Source organism: Rattus norvegicus, chromosome 6, assembly GCF_036323735.1.
Source record: "Rattus norvegicus strain BN/NHsdMcwi chromosome 6, GRCr8, whole genome shotgun sequence".
Classification (NCBI taxonomy): Eukaryota; Metazoa; Chordata; class Mammalia; order Rodentia; family Muridae; genus Rattus; species Rattus norvegicus.
In genome coordinates this window covers 46108048-46126849 of record NC_086024.1, presented here as the reverse complement: position 1 = coordinate 46126849, position 18802 = coordinate 46108048, and the positions used below count along the sequence as shown (strand labels likewise).

The 18802-nt window shown below is 46.0% G+C and overlaps 1 long non-coding RNA gene across 1 annotated transcript; it reads right to left on the bottom strand.

Annotated features, from left to right (window-relative positions):
- Positions 1-7081: 7081 nt before the first annotated feature.
- On the bottom strand, positions 7082-13886 carry LOC134479347 (uncharacterized). The gene is made up of 3 exons (XR_010052537.1): positions 9119-13886; positions 8844-8940; positions 7082-8272 (listed from the first exon to the last, which is right to left on the bottom strand). It is a non-coding gene; the product is annotated as an uncharacterized LOC134479347 (long non-coding RNA).
- Positions 13887-18802: the final 4916 nt, after the last annotated feature.

The window sequence follows — 18802 nt, the reverse complement described above, 5'->3', positions numbered from 1 at the left end:
TGAAAGTGGAAGACTTGAGAGAGCAGAGGGCTATGTTGGAGAAGTGAAGAGATTTTTTTAGTTACAGATTTTTAGTTCTCTCCCTCTAAAACAACCACGGTACCATTTCCTAGGGTCAGGTTTATACTCTGAAGAAAGCAGGCAAGCCACATTCAGGGAACAGCTCTAGGGCTGTGTGGATGCAGGGAGGCTGGGACAGCAGCCACCATAGCCTGAGACTATGGCTCCATAGCCATGAGACTCAGGCTGGGAGGTTTGATGGAGGTTCAGAAGGGAGAATGGTAGGATTTGGGGACAATGGAAACAGGCAGGGAGGGAGACGTGTTCCTTCATTTTAACTTCATAGTCACCACACAGAGGGTACTGCTCCCCGGATAGGTGACCATGAGGGCAAGGGTTGGTCAGGGTAGGCACTGAGCATGGTGGCTGCTGGGACAGCTTCTCCCTTGCCTCAGCAGAGCCTTCCTTCTTATGTATGTTTCTTGTTGCTGTTGTTGTTACCTTTTGGAGCAAGAGTCTCTTCATAATATCTGCTCTCTGATTTTGATTTTCTGAAAATGTGTTTCTTTTATTAGTGTCCTCCTTGGAGGATGTTTCCCCAGACACACGAGACCTTTATTTCCTCCCACCGCCCTCAGGTCTCTCATTGCAGCTGTGGAAACGTCTGCCGATCTGCTCTCTCCTCATTGCTGAAGCACTGAGATTACAAACGCAGCCCTGGTAGCACCAAACTTGGGTCCTCATGCTCGCAAGGCAAGCACTTTACCCACTGTGCCATCTCTCCCAATCATTTGCTCTAGTCTTTTTATGTGGAGACACATTTCACTTCTTGACGATTCACATCTGGGAGTAGAACTTCTGGGGCATAGGTCAGACTCATGTTTGACTTCATAAAATCCTCCTTACCCACTGTCTGAGTTGCATCCAGCTATCCTGGCTGAAGTCTTTCAAGTCAAAATGTGTATGTATTACTGTGACGAGAGATTAAAGAGTTGAAGGATGGGGCTGGAAAGACGGCTCAGAGGTTATAAGCACTGGCTGCCCTTCCAGAGGTCCAGAGTTCAATTCTCAGCAACCACATGATGGATCATAACCATCTGTAAATGGGATCTGGTGCCCTCTTCTGGCCTGCAAGCATATATGGAGGTAGAATGTTGTGTGCATAATAAATAAATCTTAGGGGCTGGGGATTTAGCTCAGTGGTAGAGCGCTTGCCTAGCAAGCTCAAGGCCCTGGGTTCGGTTCCCAGCTCCGGAAAAAAAAAAAAAAGAAAAGAAAAAAAAAAGAAAAAAGAAATCTTAAAAAAAGACAGAGTTGAAGGGTGAAGGTTTGTCTTGGTCCCTTTCCTTGGTTTCTTCCCTCTTTACTCCCTGAGAAGTTAGAGCTAATGGAGCAAAAATTCAGAATTCCTTCAACACACACCTTCAGATCAAAGTCCATTGTTGAGATGGAGACACAGAGAGAGGAAGGAGGGGCTGGGAAGAGGGCTCAGTGTGTAAAAGAATGTGTCCTGGTAAAGCCGCCTGATGACCTCAGTTCAGTCTCTCGCAGACCCACCTAACAGTGTGACTGATGGTGAGCATCCTCAGAGTCCACCTAAGGATGTGGTGGTGCACTTCTGGCGCTCCTGAAGTGAGATGAGGTGTAGCTGTCTTTTGGCTATTTAGTGGGTTCATCTTTCTTCCATCATTTTCCACCCTTTTCCTACCCTTTCAACCCCCTGACACTAGATAGGAGAGAGAAAAGGATAGAGAGAGAAGGGAAAAGATCCCTGAATAGAGTCAGGGGTTGGAAGGGGGCAACATTATCCTTAGACTACTCAGCCCCTTATCCTCAGCCCCTGCTGATTAGGGGCTTGGAGTTCCTTGGGGGCAAGTTTGATCTTCACTGTCAGGACATGGAATTTCTTGTTGTTGTTGTTTCTTCTTTGCACATGATTACTTAACTAACCGTGACCAATATCAACCAACAACCCACCCTGCCTTTGGGGCCCTGGCATTTATATACCCTCTAAATGTGCCCTAAAATCCAAACATTACACAATTGCAGAAACCATCTGCAGCTGGCAAAATTGCAACCCTGCTAGAGCATGAGGCAAATCATAGTCAGCTGCTCTGGACAGTCTGAAGGAGCCCCATATCTCACACCTGGGATTAAACAAACAAACAAAAAACCAAACATATGTTTATATTATTTCTGTGGGTTTTTTTTAAGAAACCAAAACTCCAAAATTGTCACTACATCCCCCCCCTTTTCTTTTGTGTCATTAATTCTGCTCAGAGACATTTTCAATGAAATAAGTACTTTTCAGATCAGCAGCCAATGTTTTCAGGAGAACTCTACTGAAGTCTTTATCAATTTTGATGGGATCTACGGTTTTTCATTTCCTGTGGAAATATAAACAAATCCACCTCCCCAATGCAAAACTTTCTTGGGCTTCCCTTCTGATGTTAACACATCCTTAAAGTTTATAGACTGATTTAATTCCACATTTTTCTATGAGCCTGTCTGCATGTTAATCCTTGACTGAAACAGCTCATATTTTTTGCTGTGTCCGGCTAGACCTCCAAAGTCATTTCCTGACAGTAAGAATCACCCTGTGTAGTTGATGCCTATATGCAGGTGAGGGCTGGCACAAGATAAGGCAAGGCCTGTGATTGGGCAGTGGAAAAGTAAGGCAGGGACAGAGTTTTTGTAAGGCAGGAGAGAGGAAGAACCAAGAAGGACGACCCGGATCCGTGTGGCCTTAAATGGCCACAGGTGATTATGAACATTTCTTAAGGGATGGATTTTTTTTAGGACAATTTGTCTTATCTAGGTGGGCAGTTTATATAAAGTTTATTATGTGGATGTTTTGTGGATTGAGAATTTAAGGTATAAATCTGATTGCTAAATTACAAGCTTATCGAGTTTTGATTTTAAGGGGCTACTGGGAATTGTGACTATAACCAGAGGTGGCCGGTGCTAGGAATGTGAGCAGAGTCCAAAGCAGGAGAGTTGCAGAGGGCAGTTCCTGCTAGGCTCAGAGAGTAGCTGGAGGCAGTGTGGGATGGAGATTGGGAGTTTAGCAGGTGAGATGCTTTAGTGATTGAGATGAAAATACCCCGCAGATGCCATGTGGTCCCACTGAGCCAGCACTAGTGTGGGATGGTAGTGATTCATTATTTATATTAACACAACAACCTTGAATATCTCTCCTATAGCTACACTCATTGGTCCAATTGCAACCCTTGCCACATCGCCTGCACACTCCTGGAAACCTAGGCCTTCCTGCTGGTTTATAGTTAGAAAAGCCATTGCCCTTATAGATACCTTGTTTACAATTTTGTTGCAAATGACCAAATTTCTCACAATTGAAACACTGGGGCATGCTGATATTAGAGACCTCTAGCCATAGTATGACATATGACATTAGCAAGGTCCACATTAGAACCAAGATCAGTTGTAGCCCATATCCACTCATCCGTAGGAACTGATCGAGCCTTTAATGGCTCAATAACTTTCTTACATTTGGTATTTGAATTTTCTCTATCAACACATGCCTTGTGTCAGGGTCTGACATAGCTTTGTAAACAGCTGGGACTAATCAATGAAGACTTTGTTTAATCTCTGTAAACAACATGGACCTTTTCCCAGGCTCCTCAACTCTGTCTCATGCTCTTAAAGCTGCAGAGTGACAGTGCTTTACAGGAGTGCCATCAAACTGAACATGTTCTTGTATGTCAGAGTACCACCCTTCACCCAGTGTGGTAGTCTCAATATGCTTGGTCCAGGGAAGGACAGTATTAGGAAGTGCAGCCTTGTCGAAGGAAGTGTGTCACTATGGGAATGGGCTTTGAGAGACCTTCCTCCTAGCTGCCCAAGGATGCCAGTTTTTTCCTGCTTGCCTTCAGAACAAGATGTAGAACTCTCAGCTCCTCCAGCACCGTGACTGCCTGGATGCTGCCATGCTTCCTGCCATGATGATAATGAACTGAACCCCTGAACATGTAAGGCAGCCCAATTAAATGTTGTCCCTTATAAAAGTTGCCTTGGTCATGGTGTCTCTTCTCAGCAGTGGAAATCCTAAGATACCCAGCAACTGATTTCTTACTATATTCATTCCCCTTGCTCTATTTTTTACTGTTCAATATTCACACCTTCTTCCCTCCGCCATGTTAACCATTAAAAGTGTGGACCAGCTTCTAGTACAGCTGTTACCAATCTCCTCCAGTCTTGGAGAATAATTTTATTATGAGTAGCCCAGTTATTTAAGAGCTTGTTTCACATAAGGTGAGTGCATCCTATATGAAATCATAGCCTCTTTAAACCACCTTAGATCTATTATTTCTGTAAGACACCAGTCTATCTCTTTATAACCTGTTCCACACCATTAGCAGGCACAAGCTGTATGACTACTGGGAAAGTTGATGATAATCTTGTAACCCCAGGCCATCCCTCCTCCCACTCTGGTGGTGCAATTAATTTAAGATTAACCCTTTCGAAACAAGCTATTTTCATGAGATTGTCCTCCCGCCTCTTCAGCTTTTCTCTGATCCAATTGCTCTGTAGCATAGTTTTCTCCCCTCTTTCCTTCTGAGAAACTTCTGGTCTCTTGCTCAGTCACCTGGACTGAGTCTCTCTTTTCCCATGCTTCTCCCCTCTCCAGTACTTTTTCCTCACCTGTACTCCCCTCACCTGTAATTTTTCCAGTTGCACAGCCAACTCTATAACCTTTTCAGAAATGAGAGCAGAGTAACCCCTTCTCAGGCCCTTACATTTTTACATGAAAATTACCCAATTTCTCAGCCATTCTCCTAATCTTAAAAAAAAAACAAAAAACAGAATATTGAAAGGAGGAAGAGGAGGAAGAGGAAGAGGAGGAAGAGGGGGAGGAAGAAGAAGAAACAAAACAGAAAATCCCCTCTGGAAGCAAAGTGGTAGCAGCTACAATAAATTTTTGCTGTTCTCTTGAGAAGAAATATCTATTCCTTTGTTCCCTGCTGTTTCCTCTATGGCATCTGAAATCAACTTCCCCAATCTACCTCACCCCACATTATGTGATGCTTATAGCTGTCTTTGGCTACGTTGTGGGTTCTTCTTTCTTTCACCCTTCTCCACCCCTTTATACCCTTTCAATGCCCTAGCACTAGATAAGAGAGGACAAAAATATGGTAGCGAGGAAAGAAAAGAGATCCCAGAATGAAGTCAGAGGTCTGAAAGGGGTCCATGTTATCGTTAGACTACTTCCTGTGATTAGGGGCATGGAGTTCCTTAGGAGAAGTTTGATCTTCACCATCATAATATCTAAGTTCATTTTTGTTGTTGTTTCTTCTTTGCATACAACTACTTAACCAACTGTGACCAACAGCAAGCAATAACCAGCCAATAATACACCCCAACCCTAGGGGCCCTAGCATTTATATATCCTCTAAAAAGTCCCCAGAATTCCAAATACTGCACAGTTACAGAAATGATCCACAGCTGTAAAAGTCACCCCTGCTAGAGCATGAGGCAAATCATAGTCAGCTGCTGCAGACAATCTGAAGCCTCTGAAGCCTCATCTCTCACACCTGGGATCAACATGAACACCTCCCTCTCCCTCTCCCTCTCCCTCTCCCTCTCCCTCTCCCTCTCCCTCTCCCTCTCCCTCTCCCTCTCCCTCCCCCTCCTATACAACACACACACACACACACACACACACACACACACACACAATTTTTAACTCTAGAGTAGAGGGTAGGGGAAGTATTTAAGTTTATGAGTGAACTGGTATCTAATGGGGGACAATCAGTGTTTTGCTTTAATTGCTGCTCAGAGCTGAGAAAGGAAAATGAGGAGGCCACACTGAGAACCATGACCAGCAACAACATGAATCCATTTCACAGTCACACACTAGTTACCTTTGCTGACTCACCTCAGTAACACCAAGCCTGTCCTAATGGCTCAGGCCTTAGCCCTTGCTCCATGCATTCCCCTTGTTCATTCTCCTCCTGACCTCTGACCTCTGTCTCATCCTAGCCTGAATTTAGGACAACAGTCAAGAGTCATAAATCAAACAGAGAAGAAGGGCCAGATGATAAAGCCCCAGGGAAGCCTTTAGTAGGAACTCAATGGTCTCTACTACTCCCGAACCATGGGCCTGGCTTGTTCACGTCCTGCCTTGCATGGGATCCTGCTCACTAAGATCTGTGCCTCTGGTTCCTCTAGGAGCCCATACTGAGCCCTACACATTTATGTTAACTGCATGAAGTAAAACACTTATTCTCATCAGCAATGCCATCAGCCCTGAAGGAGGGAAGGGGACCCTTAGGGTGTGGCTTCTGCTCAGGATGGCTGGGAAAGATTGTAGCAATGGGTAATTAAACACATTAGGCACTGCAAGCATGGTCACAAAAGCTGGGCAGAATCAATGAGAAGCGGCCCATTAGCATCTTGTCCCTAATGGTCCCCACCTTTTCACATGAGGGGCTGGTGGGAAACAGCCAGCAGTTGTTTGTTGAGGTCTCAGTGGCTGCTTACCATCTTTCCTCATCTAAAGTACCCCAAACATTTCACCCTAGAAGCATCCCCTCCCCCAGGAAGCCACTCTGATTTTTATATAGGTCCCCTCTGGAATACATGTCTATTCCTAGCCAGTCCCCACTAAAGGTTTTGTCACCAGAGGAGAAGGCCTGGCTCCAGGTGAAAGGAATCCACCTTCTAAATGGAAGACCACAGAACTTTCGATTAGGTAGGGTAGGTGTGCAAGCAACAGAGCCCACTCTTGCTCCTTTCTGAGGGAGGGTGGAAATCTGAAGATGCTCAGGATGAAGAAATTGGCCTCAGCTGGTTCTGGGCACAGATGCCAGGCAGCTTTGGGAATCCAGGCAGCAGAAACCAATGATGTCCTTAGGACACAGAGAGGAGGGAAGCTCACCCACCAATTGGAGCCTTTGTATCATCAACCAAGGCCAGGACTCAGATTCCCTGGAGAAAGAGCCTGAGCGGTCTGACATTACCCAATGCACCATTCCCTGGGTGAAGCAGGACTCCATGCCTGAATGGTACTCATACCTGTTTACCCATCATCCATCCATCCATCCACCCATAACCAACAAGCTAGGTGTGGATATCATTGTTATTCCTCACTTTAAAGCTGAGGGGGCAGAACTGTGAGAAGCCTGAGCCCTTTCTCTGGGCTATACTGCCCTGGAGAATCATTCATGAACACATCTGCCCTGAATTAGCAAATGAGTCAGTTCAAGTGCGAGGCTGGCTTTTCCTAAGATATTCCTACTTCCAGAGGAAGGTGTGGGAGGCACTCAGTCCTTCCTCCTTCCTGAAGAATGGGTGATATTTCTTGAGGTGCAGAAAGGTTGACATGTCTGCTGTAGCCAAGGTAATTACTTCTCCAGCAGTGGCCTTTTGGCAGAATTGCAGGCTGAGTAGTCATCATGTTCTTCCTTTGTCCTCTGCATCGAGAGCCATTGGGAAGCATAGAAAAGGGAGAGTGGGAAGTCTGGGTGGTTCTGGCTTGTGAGGGGATATCTGCAGCACCAGGAAATATACCAGGAGAGACAGGATTAATCAGCTTCATGGCAGGGTTGTCTCTTCTAGTGAGCTCCATTCCCCAGATTTCTTCCTCAGTCAGAATGCAGAAGTCACCACAAAGCAACAAGCTAAGAACTTCCTGGATCCAAGTGTAGCATGAAGGCAGGTCCACTCTGTGGATGGGCCCCTTGAAGGCTGTGTCTACGCCTGTCTGGCATATGGGACATATATGTGGGCAAGAAGAAGGCCCTGTAGCAGAAAATAGAGCCTAGAAAATAGAGAGGCTGCCTGCTCCTTTAGGGCTTCAGTTGATGGAGTCCAAACCTATCCCAAAGCAGCGATGTGCAGGAAAGAAGGAATCTGAAAGCAGGCCCAAGCAGATCTAAGCATTCCCCTTAGGAGTCCTTCCTCCCAGCATCCAAACTGATGCTCTCCATATAACCCTAGCCTTCAGAAAGTGTGGTCTAGGGAGATAGCTCAGTTGATAAAGTCATTGTCTTGATAACATGAGAACCTGAGTTCGATCCTGTCCTAGTTACTGCTCTATTGCTGTGAGCAAACACCACGACCAAGGCAACTCTTATAAAAATAAAGCATTTACTTGGGGGCTTGCTCACTGTTTCAGAGGGTTAGTCCGTGATCATCGTGATGGGAAGGAGACAGGCTCCAGCAGATGCTGGAGCAGCAGCTGAAAGCATTCATCACAGGTGCTTCTTAACCTGTGGGTTGCAACCCCCAGAGGAGTGGCAGATCAGATCTCCTGCATATCAGAAATTTACATTATGATTCATAACAGTAGCAACATTATACTTATGACGTAGCAATGAAAATAATCTTATGGTTGGGGGGTCCCCACAGCGTGAGGAACTGTATTAAAAGGTCACAGCATTAGGAAGGTTGAGAGCCACTGTTTTACACACTGATCCACAGAATAGAGAGAGACAATGGGTGGGACATGGGTTTTTGAGACCTCAAAGCCAGTGAGTGACACATCTCATTCAACAAGGCTCCTAATCCATACCAGACATTACATCTATAGGGACCAAACATTCAAATATAGAAGCCTATCCAGGTGTCATTTAAGCCACCATGAATCTTTTTTTTTTAATTTATTTAATACTTAATAATAATTCTTTGGTTTCCGGGCAAACATCCCCCTCCCCCCAACCACCATGAATCTTAAGAACCTAGACTTAAAAGCTGGGCATGGTGGTATGCAATTATAATCCTATGAGGATGTAGAGAAAGATCTTTGGGGTTTAAGTTCCAGGCCAATAAAAGATTCTGTCTCAAAATAAATAAACACATAGGGCAGATATGATGGCACTCACCTTTAATCCCAATACTCAGTTGGATTTTTGTGACTTTGAGGTCAGCCTGGTCCACATAGTAAGTTCCAGGCCAGCCACAGCAACATAAAGTCCATGTCTCAAAAAAAATAAAAAATAAAAAAAATAAAAAATAAAAAACAATACAGTTCTGGCAAGTTAGCTCAGCAGGTAAAAGTGATTGCCAGGCAAGTATGACAACCTGAAATGGATCCCATAAACTTACAGTGGAAGAGGGGATCTGATTCCTAAAACTCTTCTGACCTTTGCATACATACCGTGGCACACATGCGTGGGGCTGCACGCCAGGGGCTCCCACGGAGACCTCTGGCCGGGATAGTTGCTTGGGTTCGGGAGAAGGAAAGGAAAGAGAGCTCGGGCAGGGAGGGGGACTGCTTCTGCTGCCTCCGCTGCTGGTCCGGTTCCTTTTCACCACAGCCGCTTCGGTTGCTCTGGCCAGGCCAAGCCAACAGGAGACTGACTAACCGGCGGCGAGGGGTGCAGGGGAGCTTCTGGCGGCGATTTCAGGAGAGCAGATCCCTTCCCCAAGCAGCGGTGTTACCGCTCTTATGACAGAGGCTCTCAGACAATGGAATAATTCCTGCACACCTTTCTTAAATACAGTTTTTGATTCTTAAATACAGTTTTTGTCAGTGTCTGACAGCAGGTACTTCCTATTGGTTTAACCTGAAAGCTTGGGAGGACCTCATCTACATATTCGGAGGCGTGGTCCTGCTTCTAAGACTGATCAGTCTTGAGCTTATGTAACCTGTGGTCACATCCTCACCTGTGGAGGAGGAGCTTGGGGCACTGCCCTATGTGACTGGTCTGTCTCAAACCTCTCAACAGGGGTCGGCAGGGGGCCGGGGGAGTGGGGGCTGCAGCTATGTGAGGCCTCGATCTCCTGGAAGACTGGGAATGTGCCTGCTGTTCCTTTTAAGGGTCCCCCGGGATTTGACCTATCTCGACCAGGAATCAGGGTACCTTTCACAGCCTGTCGCCCCACACACATGTACCTGCGCATGCTCACACATACAATAATAAAGCTGATAGTGCCTAAGAAATAACACCTGAAGTTAACCTCTGCATTCAGTGTTGTATACATACATGCACCCATACACATACACATACATGAACACACACAAGGAAAATATGACCACTCTCACGATGTAGATTTTTTTGGGGCAGAACCCACCAGGAGCCCTCACTTCCTGTGTGGGAGATAACACTGTAAAAGGTCATGGGTGGGTGTTCAAGAGGGACACTGAAACAGATTGGTGGTAATTAGGAACTTATCAAAAGAGTCAGTCACACCATGGATAGATAGATAGATGAGCATATTGACAACAACAATGGTGAGGACTCTGAGGAGAGTTCAAGAGACAGACAGAATTGTGGTGGTCTGTGAAGAGAGGAATCAGAGCCTACAAGGCAGAAACAGGAGTCTCATGCCTTTCTACTTGGAGGGTGGTTTTACCGTATAAGCCTACAGGTAGGCTCTCTGATTCCTAGGCAGGTGTCAGGGAGGGGGTGGGGGCAGGGGGTGTGACCACCAATATTCCCTTCAATATAAACTCAAGCGAGATCCTGGCACCTGGGAATGTGTGAGCTGAGACCTCACAGAATGTCTCTGTAGGATCCCTTGGGTGCCTGTGTGAGGGGAAGGTTATTACAGGCACTGTCACTGAGCGGCAGCAGGATTCTAACACTCTGTTCTTCCAAACTAGAATTTGTCAGCATTTAGTATCACAGATGGGGCATTATTTTAAACCCAGAGACCTCAAGGATGGCTGCTAAGGTCATTGTCACTGTCACCTAGTGTTACAATGGCCTAGGTCCTCACCACTGGGTTCCCACCTTAGAAGTGCTCTCTGTGACCTTGGCCTGATGCCACCCTTTCCTCCTCAGACTCCCTCTGCCCTTCCTGCTGCCCAGTGCTGTAGGAAGTGCTCCTCAGTGGTTGGAGAAATAATAAAGTGACCTAACAAATTCAAGAACAGAAAAGCGTGGCAGAGGCAGGAAGCAGGTCAGGGAGTCCTTCCCACTACAACCTTGTACCTCCAGAGTACAGAGAGACCAGCAATTCTACATATGAACTCATTGGTTGCTCTTACAGAACATTTCCTGTGGTTTCCTTAGCAGCCCTGTGAGGCAAGGACATTGCCCCTGTCATAGTTTTATTTTGGTTGATATAAAATATATTGACAAAAAGAAACTTAGGGGGAAAGATATTGATTGCTTCAGCTTGTAAATCCATCTGTCGTGGATAGTTACCATCTATCATTGCGAGAAGAAGAAGGTCAGGGCAGGAACTTCAAACAACTAGTCACATCACATATGGTCAAGAGCAGAGGAAAATAAATGTATGCATTTGCTTGTTTGTATGCAACTCAACTTCTTCATTCTTATACAGTTCATGAATCCCTGCCTAGGGAATGGTGCCACCCACAGTGGACTGGATGATCCCAGATCAATTAAGATAACCAGGACTAGAAGCATAGCTCAGCCATTAAAGTCTAAGGCTCTTAACCAAACCTTTAAGATAATCCCACCACAGGTCAACCCAAGCATATAATCCCTTGAGACTTCCTGGGTGATTCTAAGTGGGTCAAGTTCACAATGACAGTTCATCATCACAATCCAAATTCAGAAGTAAAACTGAGCTCATAAGTTTAGTGAGCTTGCAACAGAGACTAGGATAGGTGAAAGCTGATGTCATAGGCCTAGAGGAGAGACTTTGGTCCATGTCATAGGAAAAGGGTGATCCATAGAGGTCCATGGTAGACCTGAGACCCCTACCTCCACCTGCTCTTTACTTCTTAGGTCAGATGAGCTGATTCCTTAGATCTAGAGGTTCTTCTCAGAGGCAAATGGCTGCTGCTGGTGCCCCTGAGACTGAGAGCAGGAGGAGATGTGTTAAGGGGTGTAGTCATAAAGGGGCCATGTTCTGCTGGTCTCAGAGGTAAGTCTTGACTTCCATTCAGGATCCCATTGGTGTTCCTCTGACAATCCTAGTGTCTCTGGCTTCAGCCATTCATGTACCTCTGGCCTTACTCCCAGCAGCAGAGCCTCAGCCACATCACTGTGTGATCTTTGTCCACTGTATATCTGTCTATCTACCCCTCGGCTGAACCAAGGCTGTGATCTGTTCATCCTTGGAGGCTCAGGTACCCTCACAGTGAGTGAGGTCTTGCTGCTCCTGCATTTGTCCTGCTCCAGTGGGCAGAGGAGCAAAGTATCCGGAGCCCTTGGCCAGAGGCTGAGGTCTTGGTCACTGGCCTCTTCAATCGAATTTCTAGTTGCTTCTACGAGCCCCTCCTTCCCACCGAGCTCCTGTGCTTTCTGGGTCTGTTCCTATCCCAATGCAGCTGCTCCCTAGTGGATAAAGGAGTTCTTTCCAAAGAGCCAGTTGGACCATAACCAGAAGCAGGAGACTACAGGCACCATATTCCTGCCAACACCTTAGACGTGCATATAGGAGAGGCTCTCAGCCCCTCCAAGACTTCTTCCAAACCAACAGAGTCTCCAGTGAAGACACCGGTTCAAAGCTCTGCAAAGTCTTACATCATGTGGTATAGTGTACAAGACCAAGGTTCAAGAGATTGTCCACACCAGGAATTTTTATCAAAGAATTTGGAAGATTAAAAATGACTTAAATTTTCAAAGGATTATTGGCCTAGTCATATTCTGTTGCTGTGAAAAACAAAAACAAAAACAAAAACCACTCTGACTGAAAACAACTTAGGGAACACAGGGTTTACTCGGCTTTTACTTCCTGGTTACAATCTACTGTCTACTGTTAAGGGCAGTCAGAACATGATCCCAAGGCAGGAACCATGGAATAGTGCTGCTTACTTCCTCACTCTTTTTCTTGATTGCTCACTTGCTCGCGCTCTCTCTCTCTCTCTCTCTCTCTCTCTCTCTCTCTCTCTCTCTCTCTCTCTCTCTCTCTCTCTCTCACAAGCTAGCATTCTCATACAATACAGAACCACCTTCCCAGGAAGTAGTATGGCCCACAATAGGCTAGCCCCTGCTACATCAATCAAGACAATCTTGCATAGACACATCCACAGGCCCAGCTGATTCAAACAGTTACCCGACTGGTGCTCCTTTTGCAGGTGATTCTTTGTTGCCAAATCAACAATGCCAACCTGGGCAACTAACCTCCTGTGGCTACATTTCCAGCAAATGGATAAGAGCACCAACACCTACCAGGATATGGTGCACATCTTCCTTCAAGCTTAGCACTCAGGAGGCAGAAGCAGGGGGATCTCTTTGAGTCTGAGGCCAGCCTGGTCTACATAGTGAGTTCCAGGACAGCCAGAGTTACACAGTGAGACCTGAATGCAGACACCACCTCCTGTTGGCTCTGCTCACAGAGCTCTTTTTGCCCCATAGCTGCTGTGACTGAGGTTATCACACTCACGTTCTCTGATTGTCCTTGCCTGGTGACCTCATCTTCTGAAAGGCATGTTAAAGGGACAAAGCCCTGTCCACTCTGCACAGTACACCTGCGGATCTCACCTTGTCATAGTGTAGGATGCCTTCCTTCTGCTCTCCTGGCTCGAACATAGCCATTCTGGCCCATGCTCACCTTGGGTTCCCTCCAAATTGTTCTATCCATCTTCGCTGGCCCCTCCCACCTGTCCTAGGGCTCCAGCTGGAGCAGAATTGTTGGGGGATTCTCTTTACAGATTAGGGAGGACACTTTTAGAAGCACTGACTCTTCCAACTCGAGAGCATGACTCCATTTCCTTAAGCAGTCTTTGTTTATCAGCATTTTATAGTTTTCTGCTACCTAAGCATTTTTCCCTAAGCATTTCATGTTTGGAGAAGCTATTAGAGTTTTATTAATCTTTAATTATCTTTTATGAGTATATAAAATAGGAGGATTTTAGCCTGGTGTAGTGGTACATGCCTTTAGTCCCAGCACTTGGGAGGTAGAGGCAGGCAGATCTTTGTGAATTAGAAGCCAGCTTGGTTCACAGAGTGAGTTCCAGGACAGCCACAGCTACATAGCAAGACACTGTCTCACAGGGGGGGGGGGGGGGGGCTCTTGTGTCTGTAGCTCAGATGCATCGAATATTCTACAAGGTAAAGAATGATTTTAAAGTTGTCAGCCTCAGTCTCCCTCCATCTCTCTTAGTCAGGGATTAAAGACATTCACCACTGTGTCCAGCAAAGGTTTTAAATTAATTACTGATTCATTAAAAAATGCAAAGTACTACTGAATTGTATTCATCAAATAATTTTCCCAATGGGTTGCATACTGTATAAATACAGAACTGGACAACTGACACCAGTGCACTCCCCTGTGGCTTCTGCATCAGCTCCTGCTTCCAGGTTCCTGTCCTGCTTGAGTTCCTGCCCTCACTGCTTCTGATGAGGAACTGCTAAAAACTGTGAGTGAAGTAAACCCTTTCAACTCCTCCAGTTGCTTTTGGTCACAGTGTTTCATCATAGCAGTAGTAACCCTAAGACAGTATTGAAGAAGAACATTGAGAGAAACTTCCCTGCTATGTGTGTGTGTGTGTGTGTGTGTGTGTGTGTGTGTGTGTGTGTGCGTGTGTGCGTGTGCATGCGCGCCCTTGCCTTTTACCAAAATGTGGAGGTTTGGTTCAATTCCTATACCACTCAGAGTACTTATCATGACTGATTATTGAATTGGATCAATTGTTGATTCTTCATCTGTTGTATGAAATAAAAAAAAAAAAAAACCCACACTAACACCGACCGGAAGTCCCACCTACTTGCCCAGTGATTGGTCCCTTGTAATGTTTATTTATTAGGGGAAGAGCTTACCACATTCATCTGTTGTGGTCATCATTTGATTCTCTTCTTTGGTCTGTTGAAATGATAAATTCCATCTATTTTCAGAACAATACAGGGAAAAAAACAGATGTAGTCATATCCTAGCTGTTAGTGGCAATTCCACTGGCCTGCTCTCAAGGATACAAGCAATTGCTTGTATCTGCTACCATTGCCTGCGGTGTGTGCTGCAGATAAAAGGGCCTATAGTTCTCTCTCTCTCTCTCTCTCTCTCTTGAGTTCCCTCTCTCTGTTCTCTGCACACCTCCTCTCTCTGCCCTCGTGGCTCTCTTTCTGTTGTCTGTCTGTCTGTCTACATGTCCACTTGTCCACTTGTCTGCCTCTACTCCTTCCCCCAGGTCCCTGCTCTTCTTCCCTGCCCCAGTAAACCTCTTTTACACCAGATTTGTTACATGGTGTGATTTCTCAAGGGTCCACCTCGGCATGGGCCCACCAAAGATACCACCCCCCCGCATGCCATATTTCATAACACTAGCCTTCTTCAAGTGTTCAGACCATCTAATAATTTCCCATAATGCCTGCGATAAAAATAAAAAAGTCTTAGTGCATTGGATCAATTAGGGATGCACTTACTGTGAGAAGCAGAGAGTTTGATTAATTGCATAAATAATGAAGACATTTAACCACAGATGTGCATGACAAGCTGCAGAGCCATGGTTGGCTCAGCAGCCAATGGTGTCAGGTCTCTAGGTTGGCGTTTCTGCCTTGCCTCAGGCTTGTCGGATGGCTTTGACAGCTCAAGGATCATTACTAGGGGGAAAGACAGGATGATGCTGAAAACTAGCAAAGCGACCAGGAACAGAGATTCTACTGTGATATTCCATTTCTGGCTGAACAGAAAAATCCTTCCCCAGAATCTACTTTTTTTTTTTTCCTAACAGGTCACGTATTAATCTGTAAGCCAGCTTTGGGGTTGTGACAGCTTCGGACCAACCTGGATTTCCCCCTATACTGGGAGGCATTGCTGCTAGGCATTAGGGAGAAAGGCACGTGGCTACCGCAATGATTTCTACCCACCATTCTGTTTCCTAAGGCTTGGTATCTCCCCCATCATCTCCCAGGCTTAGATCAAGAAAGTGCCTCTTCCTCACCAGGAATGCTCTCTCCACATCCATCACCCAGGTCAAAGAAACCTGTCCCTCAGACCAACGGATCCCAAGATGTACATCTGCCACTCACTCCTGTGTTAGGGGACCATGACACCCAGTGACTTCAGAGATCCTTCTAAATGTCCCTTTGAGCCTTGATCATCCATCTTCCCTTCTACTATACCCAACCCAGCTTGCAAGCTCCACCGAGACCACACTGTGTCCTTCATAAAGAACCCCTCTACCCTCACAGGTAGACCAGTTCTCCTATTCCTTCAAGCCCACCCACAGAACACCCCCCCCATGGCAGTATCTCAGCATACACTACCACTACCAGGAAGTTTTCTAGGAGTCAAGACTAAATGTCATCTCTGTAGCTCCTCACCCCTGCTAGAGACATGGGCCTTAGAGGCAGAAAGAACAAAATCCAGTGTAGAAAAAAGCAGGAGCCATGAACATGATACCATGTGAAGGTCTTGGTGAATCCCAGACATTGGCTCTAAATCTATAAAGGTTGGTACCAGGAACAAGAAAATCTTTATATCACCACTAGACAGTGACAACCTTGAAATTAGAAGTGACTCATCTGAAGCCAAGCATAGGGCACAGTGGGGACTTGAACTTTGGTTTCTCCCACCACATGGGGAGGCAGGGAGGGAGGCAGGAGGCAACTGATTGTGTGTGTGTGTGTGTGTGTGTGTGTGTGTGTGTGTTAGATGACATGGGAACAGGAACAAGGACAACGGGGCTAGCAAAAAAGCTGGACAGTTCAGACACCAAGCAGAATCCCCTGCTGAGTCAGCTAGAGATGACTTCACATTGGTTACCAGGCAGAGATGACCAAGAGGGAGACTGTATTTGAAAAGTATTAACTAGGATCAGAATCCATACTGGGCAGAGTCAGCTAGCAGAGCCATGGTCCTTGGCCACAAGGACTTCATTGACTGGGAAAATGGACATAGACATCAGAAAGCCATAAAGAAAGACAAAGTAGTTCATGCATTGATCCCAGAGGATGGACTGTCTTGATTCCCACAGTTTTTATGGTTAAAATGGATCATTTGTGTGTCAAATCGCCAAGCAGTGATCTCCTAAAGATTAATCTTCGTATAAATACCTAGGAGACATACCTCCGGGCCTGTCTATAAAGATGCTTCCAGAGGTTTAACTGAGGGAAGATCCTGAATGTGTAGAGAACCTATGGGCTGGGGTTAAAGGCTGAATGAAAAGATGAAGTAGGAGGCACCCAACAAGACACAGAGGAAGAAGTGAACTGAGCCTCGGTTGTTGTCTCTCTCCTCCCTGACTACAAATAGGCAGAGAAGCCTAGCAGGGTGGAGACCAGGAGGCGGGCCTCAGGCCTGCTGACTTCCCTCGGGGCTGCTCTGGTGTGTGAGCCCCAAGCTGGCCATGGCCCCCTTCCCTATAGTGTACCAGCATCTCTCTCTGTAACCTGTCCTAGCTACTTCAGTGACTGTTCTAAGATACCGGCCACCATCTATCTCCCTTTGTTCTCAAAGGCAACTGTAAAATGAAATGAGGCATCTGGAATAAATGATGAGGCAGTTATTCAACCTCCTCCAGAATCTGGGGGTGTGTTTATGTTTTATATTAAGCACTCAGATGAGCTGAGGTGGTCATAGAATTTGTGAGTATTTTCCAAATTCCCCTGAGCTCCACACTCTATCCCAGAACCAAGTACTGGGGGCCTCCATACTGGCACCCGCTTCCCTGGGACAATTGTCCCAATTTGTCTCTGGATAAAGCAAGAGGCCATGACCACTCCATAATTGTTGAAGGAAAGGTTTGGTTGAGCTTGGCTTGGTTTCATTTAAGTTTTTTGAGACAATGTTTCTCTGTGTAGCACTGGCTGTCCCGGAATTTACTCTGTAGACCAGACTGGCCTCAAATTCACAGAGATCAGAGTACCTCTGCCCCCCAAGTACTGGAATTAAAAGTGTGTGCACTACTGACATCCAGCTAGAAGTTTTTTTTTTCTTATAAGGACAACATTTAATTGAGCCAGGCTTACAGGTTCAGAGGTTCAGTCCATTATCATCAAGGTAGGAGCACAGCAGCATCCAGACAGGTGTGGTGCAGGAGGAGCTGAGAGCTCTACATCTTCATCTGAAGGCTGCCAGTAGAAGACTGGCTTTCAGGCAGTTAAGATGAGGGTCTTTTTCTTTCTTTCTTTCTTTTTTTAATTGGATATTTTTTTCATTTACATTTCAAATGTTATTCCCTTTCCCAGTTTCCCAGACATAAGCTCCTTATCCCATCCCTCTCCCCTTCTTCTATAACGGTGTTCCCCTCCCCATTCAGCCCCCCTTACAGTGCCCCCCACATTCCCCTACACTGGGGGTCCAACCTTAGCAGGACCAAGGGCTTCTCCTTTCATTGGTGCCCAACTTGGCCTTCCTCTGCTACATATGCAGTTGGACCCATGGGTCAGTCCATGTATAGTCTTTGGATAGTGGTTTAATCCCTGGGAGCTCTTGTTGGTTGGCATTGTTGTTCTTATGGAGTTGCAGGCCCCTTCAGCTCTTTCAATCCTTTCTCTGACTCCTCCAATGTGTCTTGTTCTCAGTTCAGTGGTTTGCTGCTAGCATTCGCCTCTGTATTTGTCATGCTCTGGCTGTGTCTCTCAGGAGACAAGATTTTTATTATAGATAAGTGAGAAAGAGTGGGGAGGAGGGAGAGGAAGGGGGAGAGAGAGAGAGAGAGAGAGAGAGAGAGAGAGAGAGAGAGAGAGAGACCAGAGTATCTGGAAGAGTCCAGAGCAGAAAGGTAGTAGTAGATTAAGTATGGCCAGCAGACTGGACCTGGCCATGAGAGAGCAGAGCAGAGCTAAAGAGAGGAACATACAGAGAGGGAGAGCAGAGAGAAGTGGGAGGGGGAATATGAATTTTAGGACTTTAGATTATGAAGGCAGTGGAATGCTTTAAGTGTGACTTGATGGGCCATCCTAGTAGGAATATGGAAGACGGTTGTATTGAGGATGATTTGAACTGTGTGAGGCCTGGCTCAAGAGGTCTCAGAGGAAAA